Genomic DNA, 18,754 nt, shown 5'->3' on the forward strand with positions numbered 1-18,754 from the left:
CAATTGGATGATACTGAAAATTCTTCACAAAATATTATAGTTACAATTTATTCCAGTAAATATATGAATGTAGCACATTAGAAAGTAGATTAGTCAGTAAATATTTTGAGGCAAATAGCTTATACAAATGTATTAAAAATAAGCTTCAGATTGGATAAGATTAAGGAGCGTATCATAATTATTGGGAAAAATAAAGAATATTTTTGTAACACACAGATTGGAAAGCTCTTCTGAACAAGTGAAAAAATGGAGAAGATATTAAAACAGATGTTGTCAAAGGTTATTCATAAGAAGTTAAAACGTTTTAATGGCAAAAAGAAAAAAAAAAAAACATGGAAGAGGTTTCCACCTAATATCTGTGACACATGTACAACATTGAAATTGGATGATATACTTCACAAAGAGTTCAAGTAAGTAGAAGAATATAAACAAACTAACGCAAAATCTGTCAAAAATATAAACATGCAGGTCACAGAAAGTACGCAAATGGCCAATGGACTAGCATTTAGCGCAGTAACTATCAAAAATGAAACATCGTGGGTTTTTTGAAAGGTGGGTAGGTACCAAATTAGATGTAAAGTCTCTCTAATCTGATAATCTACTACCCAATAATAACGTGTGCCTAGAGTTCTATTTTACGTGAATAAAAGGTTGATTATGACAATGTATTCATTACAATTAAAAGAAGAAGAAGAGGAGGGGGGAAGGAAGAAGGAAATAAAGACAAACACTCATCTGTGGAATTTAAGACACAAAACAAACAGCACAGGAGGAAATAAAAAGAGAGAGCGAGAAAGGCAAACCAAGAAACAGACCCTTAACCTTAGGGAACACACTGATGGTTACCAGAGACGAGATGGAGGTGGGAGGGAGGAGTGTAATAGATGACGGAGATTGAGGACTGCACTTGTGATGAGCCCAGGGTGACGTATCGCGCCTGAAACTAGTGTTACACTCCGTGTTAACTAGAGTTTAAAAATACATACATATATACAGACAGACAGTCCATTCATACAAATTAAGTGGCCATCAGCAGAGAGGGAGGGAACGGATGAAAGAATACATTAAATTGTGGTGCAGCCACAGAGCCATACCATGAATACTACGGAATCCTGTATTACGTAAAGACAAGGTGTAAGCAAATCCGTCTATTTACCACTCGCAGCTGGGCACCGAGGTAAGCGACACACGCTGAAAGCAGTCAAATGCACTGTTTCAGTTGGAAGCCCACGCATCACGCCCATCGGGCCCATCGCGCCTCAGTTCTCAGTGTAGGGCGCCCGGGCCGGCACAGAACGGCAGAAACTAGAAGCAGGGGTGATTTCAAAAGCCATTTAGGAAGAAAGCCTTTTCTAAACAGGACCCAGAAGTGAGATCATCCAAAGAGAGAGGTGAATAAATTTAACTCCTCGATCAATTTCACTACATCAAAACAGAGTGTGGCAAAAATGGTACAGCAAGAGTAAAAACAAAACAAATGGGTAAACGCCGAAAACTCTTTGTAACCCATATGATGGAGAAAGGCTCTTCTCTGCATTTTATGAAGAGTGCCTACGAATCAAAGAGAAAAATAAGCAGAGAAACTACAAGGTTATGAACATACGGTACATAACATAGACATTTATTTATTATTTATTTTTTTACTGTTTATTTATTTTTGTGTGAGAGCAAGAGAGAGACAGAGTGAGCATGAGCGGGGGAAGGGTAGAGAGGGAGACAGAGTCCAGAGCAGGCGCCAGGCTCTGGACCGTCACCACGGAGCCCAATGCGGGGCTCGAACTGCAGAACTGGGAGATCATGACCTGAGCTGAAGTCGGTAGCTTAACCGACTGAGCCACCCAGGCGCCCCACCAGAAATAGACATTTGGATTTCAGGTCTATTTTTCCATATAAAAAGCTATAAATAGATAAATTAAAGAATAATTTTCCTGAAGCTAACAAGCTTTTTTTTTAATTAAAGAAAGTGCTAAAATGGCCTTTTCATAAACTTTATTAAAAAGAATATGTAGTACTTTTAATAGCTCGCGAATGAACGAATGAAATTATGTTTTGTATTGCTATAGTATTGTGCCAAGATCATCATTTTAATCCAATTAAATTTCATAAAAATATCCATGAAATTTCTTGCTTTGGGAAAGGTCTTGGGAAGCATTATTGGTAAGATAAAACAAATAAAAAGCGAGACCTGCCTTCTAAGAATGTAATTTGCTAAGAGTTGCAATCTTCATGACATAGCTGTAATAATATCAGGTTAATTTGGGTAAGTGAGTCCGTGGAGGTAGATGAAGAGGGTCCTATTGAGTTTAGGGGAGGGAGGAAGATCCTAATTTGGCGTGAGGAATTTAGGAACGCATCGTGGAGGAAAACCACCCTCCACGATGCCTTTCAGGGGCTGAAAGTTTATTTATTTATTTTTGAAAGAGAGAGAAAGCACAAGCAGGGGGGGTGGGCAGAGACAGAGGGAGAAAGAAAGGATTCCAAGCAGGCCCCGAGCTGTCAGCACACCAGACGAGCACGCGGGCCTTGAACTCACAAACCACAGAATCATGACCTGAACCGAATTCCAGAGTCGGATGCTTACCTGAGCCCTCTAGGTGCCCTGGGTTTATTTTTAATAAAGGTGTTTTGAGCTGATAGTCTCAGAAAACAAAAAGAAAAGAAGAAAATCGTTCAGATTATTTCTCGCTAACTCTGGCTACTCATAAAAAATTCCCTGGGGGAACTTTCGAAAACAACTTTTGTGCAGCTCCGATTTAGTCAATCCCCAGTCGATTGCGGCAGGTCCCTAGAGATGGGGCTTGGTTTGTATTTTTAAAATATTATCTCAGATTTAAAAATGGAACTAGGATTGAGAACCGCTAACCTCCATCTACTTTATGTGATCCTTTATCCCCAGAGTTCAGACTGACGGAAAACAGTCCGTGATCTGGTGAAAATACAGCGAGAATATTATGAGGGGAACATGATGCTAGCTGCGTCAACGCCATTAACTATTTTACCCACATCGGTCACAACGTCTCCACCTCTCGGTGCAGGATGATGTACAAGAAATCACTTGGAAAGCCCTAAGCAGATAAAAATAATATATCACAACGCCTGGTTGATTTTTCAGATCCATAATTGGATGACTGTAGAAAATTAACATGGAACTTGACAAGACTGTTGAAGTCAATTCTACAGACACTTAGGGTAGGTGAGGATACTTAGCCCTTATCTATTTTAAATTATTCGGATGTTTCCCTAGTCTTTTTACTTTGCGTGATACAGAATGTGGGAGCCCAGCCTCTATTACAGATGTGGTGCTCTTTAAAGACATAATAATGACAACAAGCTGAACTCAATGTACTGAGTAAATCTGCAAATAGGACTCTCATGATATTTTATTGCCTTATTCACCTCCTAAAGAACCGTGGTGAAAATTACTAATAATGGTATTTGCATTTTAGTCTAATTGAGGAATACAATGTTGGTTCCCACTTAAAATGGTTATTCCAGAAAACCAGTGAGAGGAGACATGCTCACATTCTTTCCCTTCTGAAATCCTAATACAGGGACAGAATCTTCATCTGAATGTATAATTCATCTTTTCCTTGTAGATAAATTTCTCGCCATGGCAAACCCAGCATCAGTTCTCTTATATAATCCTATCTGCATAATTAGTCAGAAATAATGGATGTCATGTTGCTTAATACAAATTAAAAATCATGTTTCTGATTAAGAGAATACATTATAATATATAAAAATATTTAACAGGCATCCAGATTTTTTTCCCTCATTTTGTCAGCGTGCTCCCATACTCTACGATAAATACATGTGATATAAAATAATATAATATAAATAAAATTAGTAAATAAATAGTAACACAAAAGCTTGAACTTATTTATAATTTAACTTTATATCTATATCTATCTATTATATAATCCTAGGTATTTATATAGCTATCTATGTAACATATGGTATATAGATATATAGAGATATTTGTATAGATATCTCTATATTTGTAAAGATCTACAGATATACATTATAGATATAGATATATTTATAGAGGTTGATATATATATATATATAGAGAGAGAGAGGTTGATATATATATATATATACCTATCTATGCCTTGCATACCTTACATATTGTAAATAAAGTTTTACATATTGTAAATAAAAAGGCTGATATATATATTTACATATTTACATATTTTAAATAAAGTTTTACATATTGTAAATAAAGAGGTTGGTATATATTTACATATTTACATATAAATACATATTTACATATTATATACGTAATATACATATATATGTATGTATACATAAATATATATATTTACATATTGTAAAAAAAGAGGTTGATATATATATTTACATATTTACGTATTGTAAATAAAGTTTTACATATTGTAAATAAAGAGGTTGATATATATTTACATGTTTACATATAAATATATATTTACATATAATATATATGTACATATGCATATATATGTATGTATACATAAAACATATATATTTGCATATTGTAAACAAAGAGGTTGATATATATTTACATATTTACATATTGTAAATAAAGTTTTACATATTGTAAATAAAGAGGTTGATATATTTACATATTTACATATAAATATATATTTACATATAATATATATGTACATATACATATGTATGTATGTATACATAAAATATATATATTTACATATTGTAAATAAAGTTTTACATATTGTAAAAAGGTTGATATATATACATATATATACTATATATATACATATATATAGTATATATATACATATATATAGTATATGTATACATATATATAGTATATGTATACTATATGTGTATATATATGTATAGTATATATGTATACTATATATAGTATACATATATATAGTATATATAGTATACATATATATATATAGAGAGAGGTTGAGCTATATATATATATATATATATATACCTATCTATGCCTTGCAGACCTTACATATTGTAAATAAAGTTTTCTCAGCTGCTTCTCTTTCCTTTACCTCTTTCCCGTGGAATTAGAAAACACCTTCCATTATGGAGTTCCCTGGCATCTGGAGGAAATTCAACCTATTATTCACATTTTTTGTTGAAACTTGTTACCTCCTAAAACTGATTCTCTGTGATTTAACAAATCCTCTAAACATAAAACTTGCAACGCAGCCACAAAATAAACCATTTAATGCAGGCGAGTAATTATTACATTTTGGTCCGGTTACACAGGAGACTTTTTTTCCCTCATCCTCGTGAATCAGAGAATATTAATTCTGATATTGTTACACCTCAATTAGCAAAATGGAAAGAGGTCAGAGCCTTAATTTGGATAATGAAGGTTTCAGATAAGGATGGAAGTTCGACATGTAAATGATACATGTAGAGAAACGTGGCCTAATTCACACAGCAGAGCTTTTCAGGTAAGTCACATAACCAACTTTTCAGGGAAATGAATACAAATGCAGAAAAAAATGCATTAAGGAAGCAGTTAAGGATATAGATTAGTACAATACATAAATATGTTAGAGACAGAGAGAGGCTCAACCAGATATACGGCAGCATATTCCTTTTCATGAACAAACATTCCATTTTTTACCTACTCACTTTTATTTATAAAAGAAAGCTCATGTGTTTTTAAATTTTTTTTTTCAACGTTTATTTATTTTGGGACAGAGAGAGACAGAGCATGAACGGGGGAGGGACAGAGAGAGAGGGAGACACAGAATCTGAAACAGGCTCCAGGCTCCGAGCCATCAGCCCAGAGCCTGACGTGGGGCTCGAACTCACGGACCGCGAGATCGTGACCTGGCTGAAGTCGGACGCTTAACCGACTGCGCCACCCAGGCGCCCCGTAAGCTCATGTGTTTTTATAAAATATGAAGGAATTTCTTATAGGCAAGGCCATTATGGAACACAAGCAACTTGGTATCAAAAGTGCTAGTTCAAGGGCACCTGGGTGGCTCAGTGGGTTAAGCGTCTGATTCTTGATTTCGGCCCAGATCATGATCTCACTCACGCTTTGTGAGTTTGAGCCCCGTGTCGGGCTCTGCGCAGGTGGTGTGGAGTCGGTTTGGTATTCTCTCTCTCTCTCTCTCTCTCTCTCTCTCAAAAAATGAATAAAGTTAAAAAAAAGTGCTAGTAAAATAAATACTGAAACACTCTCTTGCCATTGGGTCCTCATGGACCTTGGTAAAGTTATTCTTGATCGTCTTTCAAACTCTATAAAACATTCTATAATATTCTACAATATTCTTACACATCCTGTCTTCAAATACTGTCACACTGGGGTTGGGGATTGAAAAATCGAAGACAGCTACAAATAGGGTTGCTGAGAGATGAAAGGGTTTCATTTGAAGCTTGAAATAAGGTAATCATTTTGATAAGACCTGTGACGGACGATAACCTCAGAGGTAGTAGAACAAATACTCAGAGAGTCAGAGAGATTTAATAATAAATAATCAATGAAAAATATCACTGTCTTCAAATGTATTTTTACGAAATATCGAAACAGCCTGAGAGAAATTAGTTGTAGCACTTAAAACAATCAATAGTCATTATTTGTAAAGAGCTCCTTGGGGGGGATATATATATATATATATATATATGATAAAGGATAAAGGATAGATAAATAAGCCATAGAAGAAAATATAGAGAATGTTTAGAATGGTTATAAACACGTGAAAATATATTCCACTTCATGACTACTCATAGGAATACAAATTAAAACAGTAAGACACTATTTCTCTCTTATTGAAATGATTGACACAACATATAATACTGGCATAATTATGGATAAAACAGTATTCTCACTTAATGACAATGGAAATACAGATTGCTACATACAGTTTTGTAATATAAATTGATAGTATGCATTCATATTTTAGGGCACATGCTAATGTGCCTAGCAATCCAGCTTATAACCATCTAAGCATCTTTCCTAAAAAATAATCTAAATATTGTAATATATATTTCTATATTACATATATATATACATATATATGTATATATATGTATATATGTATATGTACATATATATGTGTGTGTGTGTGTGTGTGTGTATATATATATATATATATATATATATATATATGTCGGGACCCACAGAGTAATTTAAACAGGTGAGGTTGAACACAAATCACAGTTATAATATAATTAAAAAGTACTGATGAGCTTTAAGGTAAGCTAGGACTCATGGTGTGTAGCTAAGGATGGACAGCCTTGGTCAGGACCCTCTCCAGGAAAGCTAGGGCTCTGACTTCTTTGGGGGAGTTGGAGTTCCAGGCCAGGAAAGGGCAGGGAATCTTGCTGGCTTTCCCAGAACAGAAATGTAGGTGCTGAGCAAGCAAGAAGGAACCTTTATGGCACAGATGAGCCACAGTCGGACTCCAGGGTTGGGGTCCAGTGGAGACGGGGCGGAGCACGTGCAGTGGGTAGTGTTCACTTCAGGACGGTACAGCTTTGGACGGACTGTGGAAGAAACACTTGGAAGGAAGGCAGGCACGCAGAAAGAATAGGGCGTCAACATAGGCAGGAGCCTGGAGCACCCAGTGTAGAAAGTCTGTGAGACCTGGTATTCATGTCAGGTGAGTCCTGGGAAGGTAAGCAGCATGCTGGTCTGGGGCTGCAAGGTGTTTTTATTATTTATTTATTGGAGTACCATTGACATATAATGTTATATTAGTTTCAGGTGTACCATGTAGCGATTCAACATGTGTGAGCATAATTTGTAGACAAAATGATCACCCTGAGAAGTCTACTTATCATCTGTCACCATGCAGAGTTATTATCGTATTGTTGACTGTATTCCCTATGCCGTACGTTACACCCCTGTGACTTCTTTCGTTTATAACTGGGAGCTTGAACCCCTTAATCTCCTTCACCTATTTTGCTCAGCCCCTACCCCCCTACCCCTCTGGCAGCCGCCAGCTTGTTCTCTGTATTTATGTGTCGGTTTCTGTTCTCTCTTGCTTGTTCATTTGTATTGTTTTTAGATTACACACGTAAGTGAAATTATGTGTTATTCGTCTTCCTCTGTCTGACTTATTTCATTTAGCATAATCCATCCATGACCTCACACATGTCAGAATGGCTAGTATCAAAAAAGACAAGAAATAACAAGTGTTGGAGAGGATGTGGAGAAAAGGGAACTCACAGGCACCGTTTGATGGAAATGTAAACTGAGTGGCCACTATGGAAGCCAGTACGGAACTTCCCCCCAAAGTAAAACTAGAATTACCATACAGCCTAGCAATTTCGCTTCTGGGTATTCATGCACCAACATGCACCCCTATGTTCACTGCAGCATTATTTATAATGGCCGAGACCTGGAAACAACCTAAGGGTCCATGGACAGATGAATGGATAAAAAAGATGTGGTATTACATACAACTGTATGTCAGTGAAGCGGACCATCTAGAAGGAATGGATAAATCCTTAGAAACATGCATTCTTCCATGACTGAATCAGGAAGAGATTAGAAAAAAAAAAATCTTACGCAAACCAATTTGACAATCAATCTCATATAAAAAAAAAAAATCTGCACAGACTGAGTACTAGGAATGCAATTGAATCAGTAATCTAAAAACTCCCAACAAACAAAAGTCTGAGGCTGCAGGCGGGTTGGAGCCCAGGCACTTTGGGTTACAGCTGGGGCAGGGTTTTCTCCATGACCTCCTACCCATACAACCCCAGGTGGGGCAGACCTCAGAACTGGAGAAGTTTTTATGCAGTTGTCCCCTATGCCCTTACTTATGCAGTGTCCCTCCAGCGCCCTCTACTGAGAAAGCTTATTATCATGCACGCTGTAAGGGAGAAGATCTTCTTCCCTTTTAGTTTTTAAAATGTTGATTTATTTTTTGACAAAGAGAGAGACAGAGCATGATTGGGGGACGGACAGAGAGAGAGAGAGAGGAAGACACAGAATTCGAAGCAGGCTCCAGGCTCTCCGCTGTCAGCACAGAGCCGGATGTGGGGCTCGAACCCACAAACTGTGAGATCACGACCGGAACCGAAGTTGGTAGTTTAACTGACTGAACAGCCCAGGAGCCTCCTTCATTATTTAATTTTTAATGTTTATTTAGTTTTTGAGAGAGAGAGACAGAGACAGAGCGTGAGTGGGGAAGGGGCAGAGAGAGAGGGAGACAGAATCGGAAGCAGGTATAAAGGAGAAAATCTTAAAGGAATCCCATTTACTACTGTAAACCCAATTCTGAAAGGGTGCTTTGGAGGTGAGAGCCAATTAACTGATAATGACACAGTTAAATGTAAGGTAATAATTTCCTGTTTAGTGAAATCATGAATAGCTGGGATTTCTACTACCCTCATCCGAAAACTTACTATTTAATACAGAAATGTTCGGAGTAATATGATGTTCTGTGTCCCTCAAATATAATGGATACCCAGCTGAATATTTGGTTTTGAAAGAGGGAGAGGGATTTAAGTTAAGTAAGTTATAAATATATTTTGGCTCTATATATGTTTTAGCTAAAACTTAAACATTTTTAAAATTATTTTTAATAAATGTATTCAAAACTCCAAGTACAAATATAAAAATGTAAAGTGATTTTTAGGGAATAGTACCCAGGCACAATGTCATAAAAAGTCTGAAAACTTTAGTCTCAGTTGTTGTTGTCACATGCACAGATAAATTTATCTGCATAAATATATTTACAATTTCCCCACCATGTTCTCTGTATCATTTGATTCTTATAGGATGTTTGCTTTTTATCTATTCTGCTATTTTTTGTTACATACTTTTGCCACAAGTCCAAAAGAAACAAAAAAGAAAATCTTGGGCATTCTACCAAAATCAAAACTTGAGATAATGGATGCTTCTTTTAAAAGATCTTAAGATATTTGACCTAAAGATAAAATTATTAAAGTTCACATACCATGTTGACTGGTTTTGAAGTCTCCCACCCAAGAGAAATATGTCAGCTTTCTCTTACATTATATTATCAAAGATGTCCAACAAAAGTTGATAAGGCACATTCTAAAATTTCATAATAGGAAGAACTTAAGCTAAGACTATGAATCTGTATCTTATAACATGTATCTTTTATCACTGCAAACAAGGACAATAAAATTTCCTCAGAGGGAAAATGGGTATAATGTGTTACTTAGATAATCTTGATAGAAATACTGGAAATAATGTTTCAATGAATAAAGCATCGGGGAGTTCAAGTATTTCTCGATAGTATCAAATTTCTGAAACGGCTGTTCACAATTGGTGAAGAAAATGTGGTTATCAGTGTCAATGCTGAACTTGGGAGTAATATATATCTAATGTGACTGTGCATTTCGGAAACATAATGGTGTGATTTTATGCTTTATCACTTCATGTTTTAAGGATATTCTTTCTTTGAAGTCTAGATGAGTATGAAATGGAATGTGATTTTTGTCAGTTTAATGTAAATGAAAAATGAACGCATGACTTAAAGAAGACGTAAAATTTTATTTCCAGTTATGGTTTTTACATAAAGATTCCTAATGACCAAAGCATGGAGCACATGAAATTTTTAAAATAATATAGCTCATCCTTGAAATCCAGGCACCCGATACTCTTAGGGTTTGTATATTTCTTCAAAAAAAAAAGATTCATAGTCCCACTCTTTTTCCTGATCACCAGGAAGCCCTTGTGTATTAGGGTTCGCAAGGGAGAAACAGAAGCAGTAGGGGATATTTATATTTATGTTTATGTTTTATTATAGAAGTTGGCTCACTCAGTTATGAAGGCTGAGGCATCTCACATTCTGACATCTGCAAACTGGAAACAAAGAAAACCGGATATAGTCCGACTGAGACCTGAAAGTCTGGAGGACTGATGTCTGAGGGCAGGGGGAGATGGATGTCCCAGCTCGACTAAAGAGCAAATTCACCTCTTCTTCGACCTTTTTGTTCAATTCAGGCCCTGAATGGATTGGGTGGTACCCATCCACATTGGAGAGGGTGGTCTTTATTCAGTCTACCCGTTCACATGCTAATCTCTTCTAGAAATACCCTGATAGACACATCCAGAAAATAATATTTTAACCGGCTATAAGGACATCCCATAGATCAGTCAAGTTGACCTATAAAGGGAATCTGAGCATTTTGCATTTATGTACTTTCTTTATAATAAATGTCTGATATCTGTACTTTTAGGCAATGTTAACCTTTCAGCACAGAAGATAAGAGAGTAACAGCTAAATATGTAAATATGATATTTAAACCCACATTTAAAATTGCTTTTTATTTAAAAAATCTTCTTAATTTTAATTTCTGAATAAGGTTTATGTGATATACAACATTATATCAGTTTCAGGTGTACAGTATAATGATTGAATATTTGTATATATTGCAAGGTGACCATCACAATAAGTGTAGTTAACATCTGTCACCGCACATAGTCACAGAATTTCTTTTCTTATGATGAAAACTTTTTCTTTTCAATGATTATTTGTTTTTGAGAAAGAGAGAGAGACAGAGTGTGAGCAGGGGAGGGGCAGAGAGAAGGAGACACAGAACCTGAAGCGGGCTCCAGGCTCCAAGCTGTCAGCACAGAGCCTGATGCAGGGCGCGAACCCATGAAGTAAGAGATCATGACCTGAGCCGAAGTCAGACGCTCCACCAACTGAGCCCCCCAGGGGCCCCAAGTTTATTTATTTTCTAACTAGAAGCCTGTACCTTTTGACCCCGTTCACCCATTTGGTTCACCTCCCACTTCTAACCTCCCCCAACTATCATTCTGGTTTCTGTATCTATGAACAGGTTTTTGTGTGTTTGTTTGTTTATTTTTAGATGGTAAATGTAAGTGAGATTATGCAGCACATCTCTTTCTCTGACTTATTTCACTTAACCTGATACCCTTAAGTTCCATCCAATTTGTCACAAATAGCAATTCATCCTTTTCTATGGCTGAATGACATTCTATTGTATATATGTGTATATAAATACAGCATCTTTTTTTTAAGTGTATTTATTTTTGAGAGAGAGAGAGAGAATATGAGCAGGAGATGGGCAGAGAAAGAGGGAGAGAGAGAATCCCAAGCAGGCTCTGCTGTATCAGCACCGAACCCAACATGGGGGCTCAAACCCACAAACTGTGAGATCATGACCTGAGCCAAAATCAAGAGTCAGACACTTCACCCAGTGTGCACCCAGGCTCCCCTACCCCACATTTTTTAAAATTCATTCCTCCTTGGTGAACATTTAGATTGTTTCTGATCTTGGCTCTTGTAACTAATGCTGCAGTGAACATGGGGGTACAGATACCTTTTCACGTTAGTGTTTTTGTGTTCTTAGGGTAAATACCCATAAGTAGAATTGCCGAATCATATGGAGGTTCTAGTTTTAATTTCCTGAGGAATTGCCATTTACTTTTCTTATTGTTTCTTTGTTTATTTGAGTCATGGCCATCAGAGTTTATCACTTCTCCCAAATACCCTTGGAACCTCACACCCCATTCATTCTCAGATAAACCTCCATAATCAAGTTGCTAACAGGATGGAAGAGTTAATTATGAAGACCTTCTCTTAAAAATGAGATTTTGAAGAATATATTTATAACAGTAAGTGAGGCAGATCTTTTATGCTGTGAGCGAACATTTGAATTATTATAATCCATTCCACATAAGTAATAGTATGCCTGGATGAAACTTCTGATTTTCACCTTGGTTTCTATGGCAACTTTTCTTGGTCAACAAAATCTATTAGTCAACAAAATTTCTTTGTTGTCATCATGTCATCCCTGGTTCCTTGCTGTTGCAACTTCCAACAAGTTTTCAACAATGTCAGCATTGTGCCTACGCTCATTTGAGTGATCACCTTCCTGATTGACACTTTTGACAGTTACTTAGGGCTTTTTTTAAGTTAGCAATAAAAAAAAAGCCTCTGCTCTGAAAACAAAATACTCAAAAGTAATTTAAAAGCTATAGGTAGAGAAATGATATAAACACTTTGCCAAGTCCTGGGTGCTCAAGGGTTGTGAAATGGAAAAGGTCTAGTGAGGAGCCCAATGGTGGAAACCATAGTTGGAAATATAGATTGTTAGTGGAATTTAGAGAGGCAAAAGATACAGTCACACCATCAATGGCAGACTCAGAGTTTGAACACAAACCTTTTTCTTTAAATGTTTATTTGAGAGAGAGAGTGGGGGGAAGGCAGAGAGAGAGGGAGAAAGAGAATCCCAAGAAAGCTCCACTTGGAGCTTGTTCTCATGAACCGTGAAATCATGACCTGAGCCAAAATCAAGTGTCAGAGGCTTTACTGACTGAGTCATGCAGGCACCCCTGAGCACAAACCTTTTAATGGTAGAATATATATTTTTAATCCTGTAACTATAAGTGAGCTTGCATATTTAAACCATATTTCATCATACTTTTGTATCATTTGTGTATGCTGTGTTCATGTATGAACTCCCTAATGGGTGGGAGTAAGCAATGGCCATGCTGATCTGTCAATCCCTGAGGATCCAGAATGGCCCCTTGGGCATAATAATAAACTAGAATTTCTCTGCAAGAATGTAAGACTAATGGGGGCAATGATCACATACATACACTTTGAGATGATTAAATAGTATATTTTGTCAACCGAAGGACAAAAGTAAGAACAGAGTTTTCTTTATGTGCGTTGGGGGTGAGAGGGTGCCTTGGGGAGCCAAACTAAGTTAAACTGAAAGAACAAGCAAAAAAGAAAAATATATTGTGTGACACTCTGTTTGGACGTAGTAAGCTTCTTTTGGGTTAGGAATAACTGCTAATAATCATTAGTACTTAATAGTCATTAAGTCATGACCAAGGTGTTAGATAGCCAAAGTTCACGGAAATCAAAACCGGTGAGCTATCATGTAGAACTGAATTTGTAAGATGTGGGAGCACAGAATTTTCTTGAAGTAGGTAGGTGAATGATCCACATTTCTTTTTGTGTATGATTCAAGGTGCCTTAGAGAGGCCTCCAGGAAACCTCAAAGATCCAGAAATCGTGCAGGCAGGTCAACAGTACTTAGAGAATCCACAGAAGTGATGCCAGCAGGGAAGCCGTATTTCAGAGGATGAATCCGCTAGATGAAATGCAGTCTACTAATGAGTGGGCAGAGGAAACGGGAGGCCATAAGTTAACTTTCCTGGGTATAAAATAGCTCATGTACAATTCTGTTATGCAGTCTAAATAGCCTTGGAAGTCTAAAACACTGGGAAGAAAAGAACAAGGGCAATATTTCTGTTTGGGGTTAAGATGTGCCACATAGGCTATTTAAGATATTTTATTAATGTTTATTTATGTATTTTGAGACAGGGAGAGCAAGAGAGCAAGAGTAGGGGAGGGGTGGAGAGAGGGACGGAGGGAGAATCCCAAGAAGGCTCTCCACTATGAGCATGGGCCCGACATGGGGCTTGAAACCAAGAACTGTGAGATCATGAATGAGCCAAAACCAAGGGTCAGATGCTTAACTGACTGAGCCAGTCAGGTGCCCCTGCCTAACAGCTATTTAAATTAAAGGTTTTACATGGTAAGAGTTTGAGTGATTTCAGGAAAGAGTATACACCACTGGTATATTTCCAAGCTTATGAGTGTTTTACATAAGAAAAAAGAAATTAAACAATAATCACTTTGGCACTAGAATTATAGAATATTTTTAGCAGAGATATAGGTACATGCTACAGCTGAGGTTGAAAAAGAGGTAATTTCCAAGTTCTCTTCCCAACGGGATACACCTGGGAGCGGATGAATTTCCCAACTCAGTGACCCTCCATTAAGAAGAAATGAAAAGAGAAGAGCTTCAACTTATAATAACTAATGCATTACATTGTAGAGGGTTTAGAGTTTAAAAGACACCTTCCTTTTTCTCATTTTATACTCACGAAAACCATTCATAATAAGTGAGACAAGGATCATTGTCTTTATCACCATCATCATCATCATCATCCCCTTCGTTTTCAAAAGACTGGAGGGATTACTAACAAATTAAAGATGTCTTTGGGTTTAACAAAAATGGGAGTGTTATTAATGCAGAGAGTAGATAAATAAGACTTACAAAGAGGCCCCCCCATTTACTAACATTATTTCTGAATTTAATGTGAGAGTTATCATTGAACTACAAATTTTGCCTTCAGAATTGCAAGTGGCCCCACACGTTGATAATGATTTTTTTTTTTCCTGTAGTTTCAACCGTAAAATTAAGAGAAAAATCCTGGAAAGAAGCTACTGCTAATTTACACTGAGATTATTTTAATTAAAAATATATTGAATACTCAAAGTACACTGGTGTGTATCTTCTTTGAGTAAAATAATCTATGCAAAGAATAATTGATAATTATACTGGTAACTGTGTGTGTGTCTAGGTTCATCATAATTTTTATTTGTAAAGCTCTCATCTTGGTCCATTTAAGTCCAAGGTTTACAAATATTTCTTATTCATGTCTCCTTTGTAAAAAAGAAAACACTATCTCGGGGCACTTGGGTGGTTCAGTCAGGTGAGCATCAGACTTCGGCTCAGGTCATGAGATTGCAGTTCTTGAGTTCAAGCCCCGCATCAGGCTCGTTGCTGTCAGTGCAGGGCCCACTTAGGATCTTCTGTCCCCGTCCCTTTCCCCTCCTCCGCTGGCACGGTCTCAAAAATAAATAAATATTTTAAAAAACCACCAGATTTATACATAATCTTTAATTTCCCTATTTCCCAATCAAGCCTTCATCAATTATATAATAATTAAAGAGGACATTTCACACCAAACTCCATAAGATCAGCCTGACTTAATCATACCTTGCTATTTGTGGTCACACTTTTCAACGGCATGTTTCTTGAACCATTCAATCCAACACCATTGACATCGGAGGAGACATGCATTGTGAAGCAGAGGTGTGAAGACAAATGTTGCAAAACATCAATTTGCATGAATACAAGTAAAACACTGAGAACTTTGAGCGGAATATCACAAAACTCCAAATGTGTCGTAAATGTCTTAACATTTATTTCCCTATAAGCTAAAATAATAAAATATCCATGAAAATGAACTGAGATTGCATGTTCAAGGAGAGCATGGGGACCTCTGTAGAGCGTGAATCCCTGGAAGTCAACAAGACTCACCTTCCGCCTAAAGGACTTTCTTCCATCGAAGGGTGCCATAGCCCTGGCCCTCCAAACGAGTTATGGAGTCTCCTTTGCTCTTCGTCAGTTGGAAGATTTTAAACGACTATATCCTGCTCGTGACACTCCTCTCAATGAGACAGACACGATTATTCTGGCAAGAGATGCGCTATTCCTTTGGTGAGCCCAGTTTTTCTGTTTAGTTGAGCAAAGACTTACAGAAGAGAAGTCTGCGGCCTCATACAATTTTCTCTTGCAACACTGAAAAGGCTATTAGTATTTACTGTTTACTGAGGTGAATATTGTTAAAATTTGCATTAGAGAATCCATTTAAAAAACAACTAAATACTGGTGATTACAATGCTTGCATTGCATTAAAACTGTTCATTTGCAGCAGTAATAATTTAGGATTTTAATTATAAGCTTGAAAAGCAGATTTAGAAATGTAGCTGGCACGACTAATGTTAATTTGTCCTTTAATGTTTATTGAAAGCAATATATCCAGTGTAATTACAGTGCATGTCAAATAACCTACTATTTTATTTTTTTAATGCATGATCCCTTAATTTGCTTGATTAAGATGATTTACCATCTGTTAAGATTTTTGTTGTGTCATTTTTTTGTGGGCTTCATAGTTCTTATCAACAATAAGAGATTATCTAGAGCATTTATTTCATCGATTCCATAATCATTTTCCTGGGTTTCCCCATTAAATTTCTCACTCTGTTGTTGATCATCATTTTCATGCTCATGTAATGAGCATTACATCAAGGGTCGTGTAATGTCTATACCACTAACGACTACAAATGTTGTTGGGAACCAGAGGTGTACTATCATGACAGACCTGGAATAAATTCCAAGCTCGTGGTCACTGGGTTCTTCTTAGTAGAAACCAGCACAATATTTCAAGCACCCTCATCTCTAGAATAACGATACTGTTTCAGCCAAATGTGTTCTGTGTCAACCTTCTTTCCACTCCTTCGTGACTGCTTCCCGAGGTTCAAAAAGCATTTCTCATGCAATGCATATTCAACTTTATGAGATTGCATTCTTACAATGTTCTTGGCTAAAGACTCAGCAGCATCTGTGGATACATTTGAATATTTCCACACTCTGTGTAAAGTCTCATTCAGATTTAAAAATGCCATTCGTGTCATTTGTATGGACTCTTTTATTCTAATTTCTAATGATTAAATTTTACAGTCACTGACACGTCTATAAATAAAGCTCCCCTTTTTGCAAACAAAAATGAACACATTCTGACAAATTTAAACGAGTGAGTTTTAAAGCATGTCAAGTACTTCCATCTAAAAATGTTCCTTCTGGGGCGCCTGGGTGGCTCAGTCAGTTAAGCGTCCGACTTCAGCTCAGGTCACAATCTCGCGGTCCGTGAGTTCGAGCCCCGCGTCGGGCTCTGGGCTGATGGCTCAGAGCCTGGAGCCTGCTTCCGATTCTGTGCCTCCCTCTCTCTTTGCCCCTCCCCCGTTCATGCTCTGTCTCTCTCTGTCTCAAAAATAAATAAAACCTTAAAAAAATTTTTTTAAAATGTTCCTTCCAATTTACTTGTTTCTACTCACAAGGTTAATAGTAATGTTTCTCAATAGTTTTCAGTGTCGAATAAGAATTACATGGTTACTCATCTTAACACTGACTCACAAAAGAAATAGTCTTTAAAACTAGTATTAATATTTTTTTATTTAAAAAAAAATTTAAACATTTATTCATTTTTGAGAGTGAGAGAGACAGAGCATGAGTGGGGAGGGGCAGAGAGAGAGGGAGACACAGCATCTGAAGCAGGCTCCAGGCTCTGAGCTGTCAGCACAGAGCCCGATGTGGGGCTCGAACTCATGGACTGGGAGATCAGGACCTGAGCTGAAGTCGGACGCTCAACTGACTGAGCCACGCAGATGTCCCAAACTAATATTAATATTTTAATTTTAATTGGATAAATTTAGACAATTTGTAAGTGCTCTTCTTTTTTTGTAATTTTTTAATGTTTATTTTATTTTTGAAAGAGAGACAGAGCATGAGCAGGGGAGGGGCAGAGAGAGAGAGGGAGACATAGAATCCGAAGCAGGCTCCAGGCTCTGAGCTGTCAGCATAGAGCCCCACATGGGGCTCAAACCCACCAACCATGAGATCATGACCTGGGTCGAAGTCAGCACTTAATCAACTGAGCCACCCAGGTGCCCCAGTGCTCTACATTCTTTAGAGTAAATTTGTCTTTAAATATCTTTTTTTAACTTTTTAATTATACAGATATATGCTTGTATATATATATATATATATAGAGAGAGAGAGAGAGAGAGAGAGAGAGAGACAGAGAATCCCAAGAAGACTTCATGCCCAGTACAGAGCCTGACATGGGGCTCTATCTCAGGACTATGAGATCAAAGCCACAATCAAGAATCCTGAGCCAAAATCATGATTGCCCAATTGACCACCCAGGCGCCCCCTTTCTAGTGAACTTTAACAAGAACTTATCAGTCAGAGGATCATATAAGATCAGACAGTTATGAAATTATATAACACAATAATTGAAATAATTTATTTAATTTGAAAAAAATATTTAAAAGAAGAAATTATTTAAAACCAATGACTATTACATGGAGTTGTTTAACATGAACTCATATTCGGAGGAAAATTAGTTTATAGAAGAGATGAAAACATATTCCCAATGATTATATCATAA

The sequence above is a fragment of the Lynx canadensis genome, chromosome A1 (assembly GCF_007474595.2).
Source record: "Lynx canadensis isolate LIC74 chromosome A1, mLynCan4.pri.v2, whole genome shotgun sequence".
Classification (NCBI taxonomy): Eukaryota; Metazoa; Chordata; class Mammalia; order Carnivora; family Felidae; genus Lynx; species Lynx canadensis.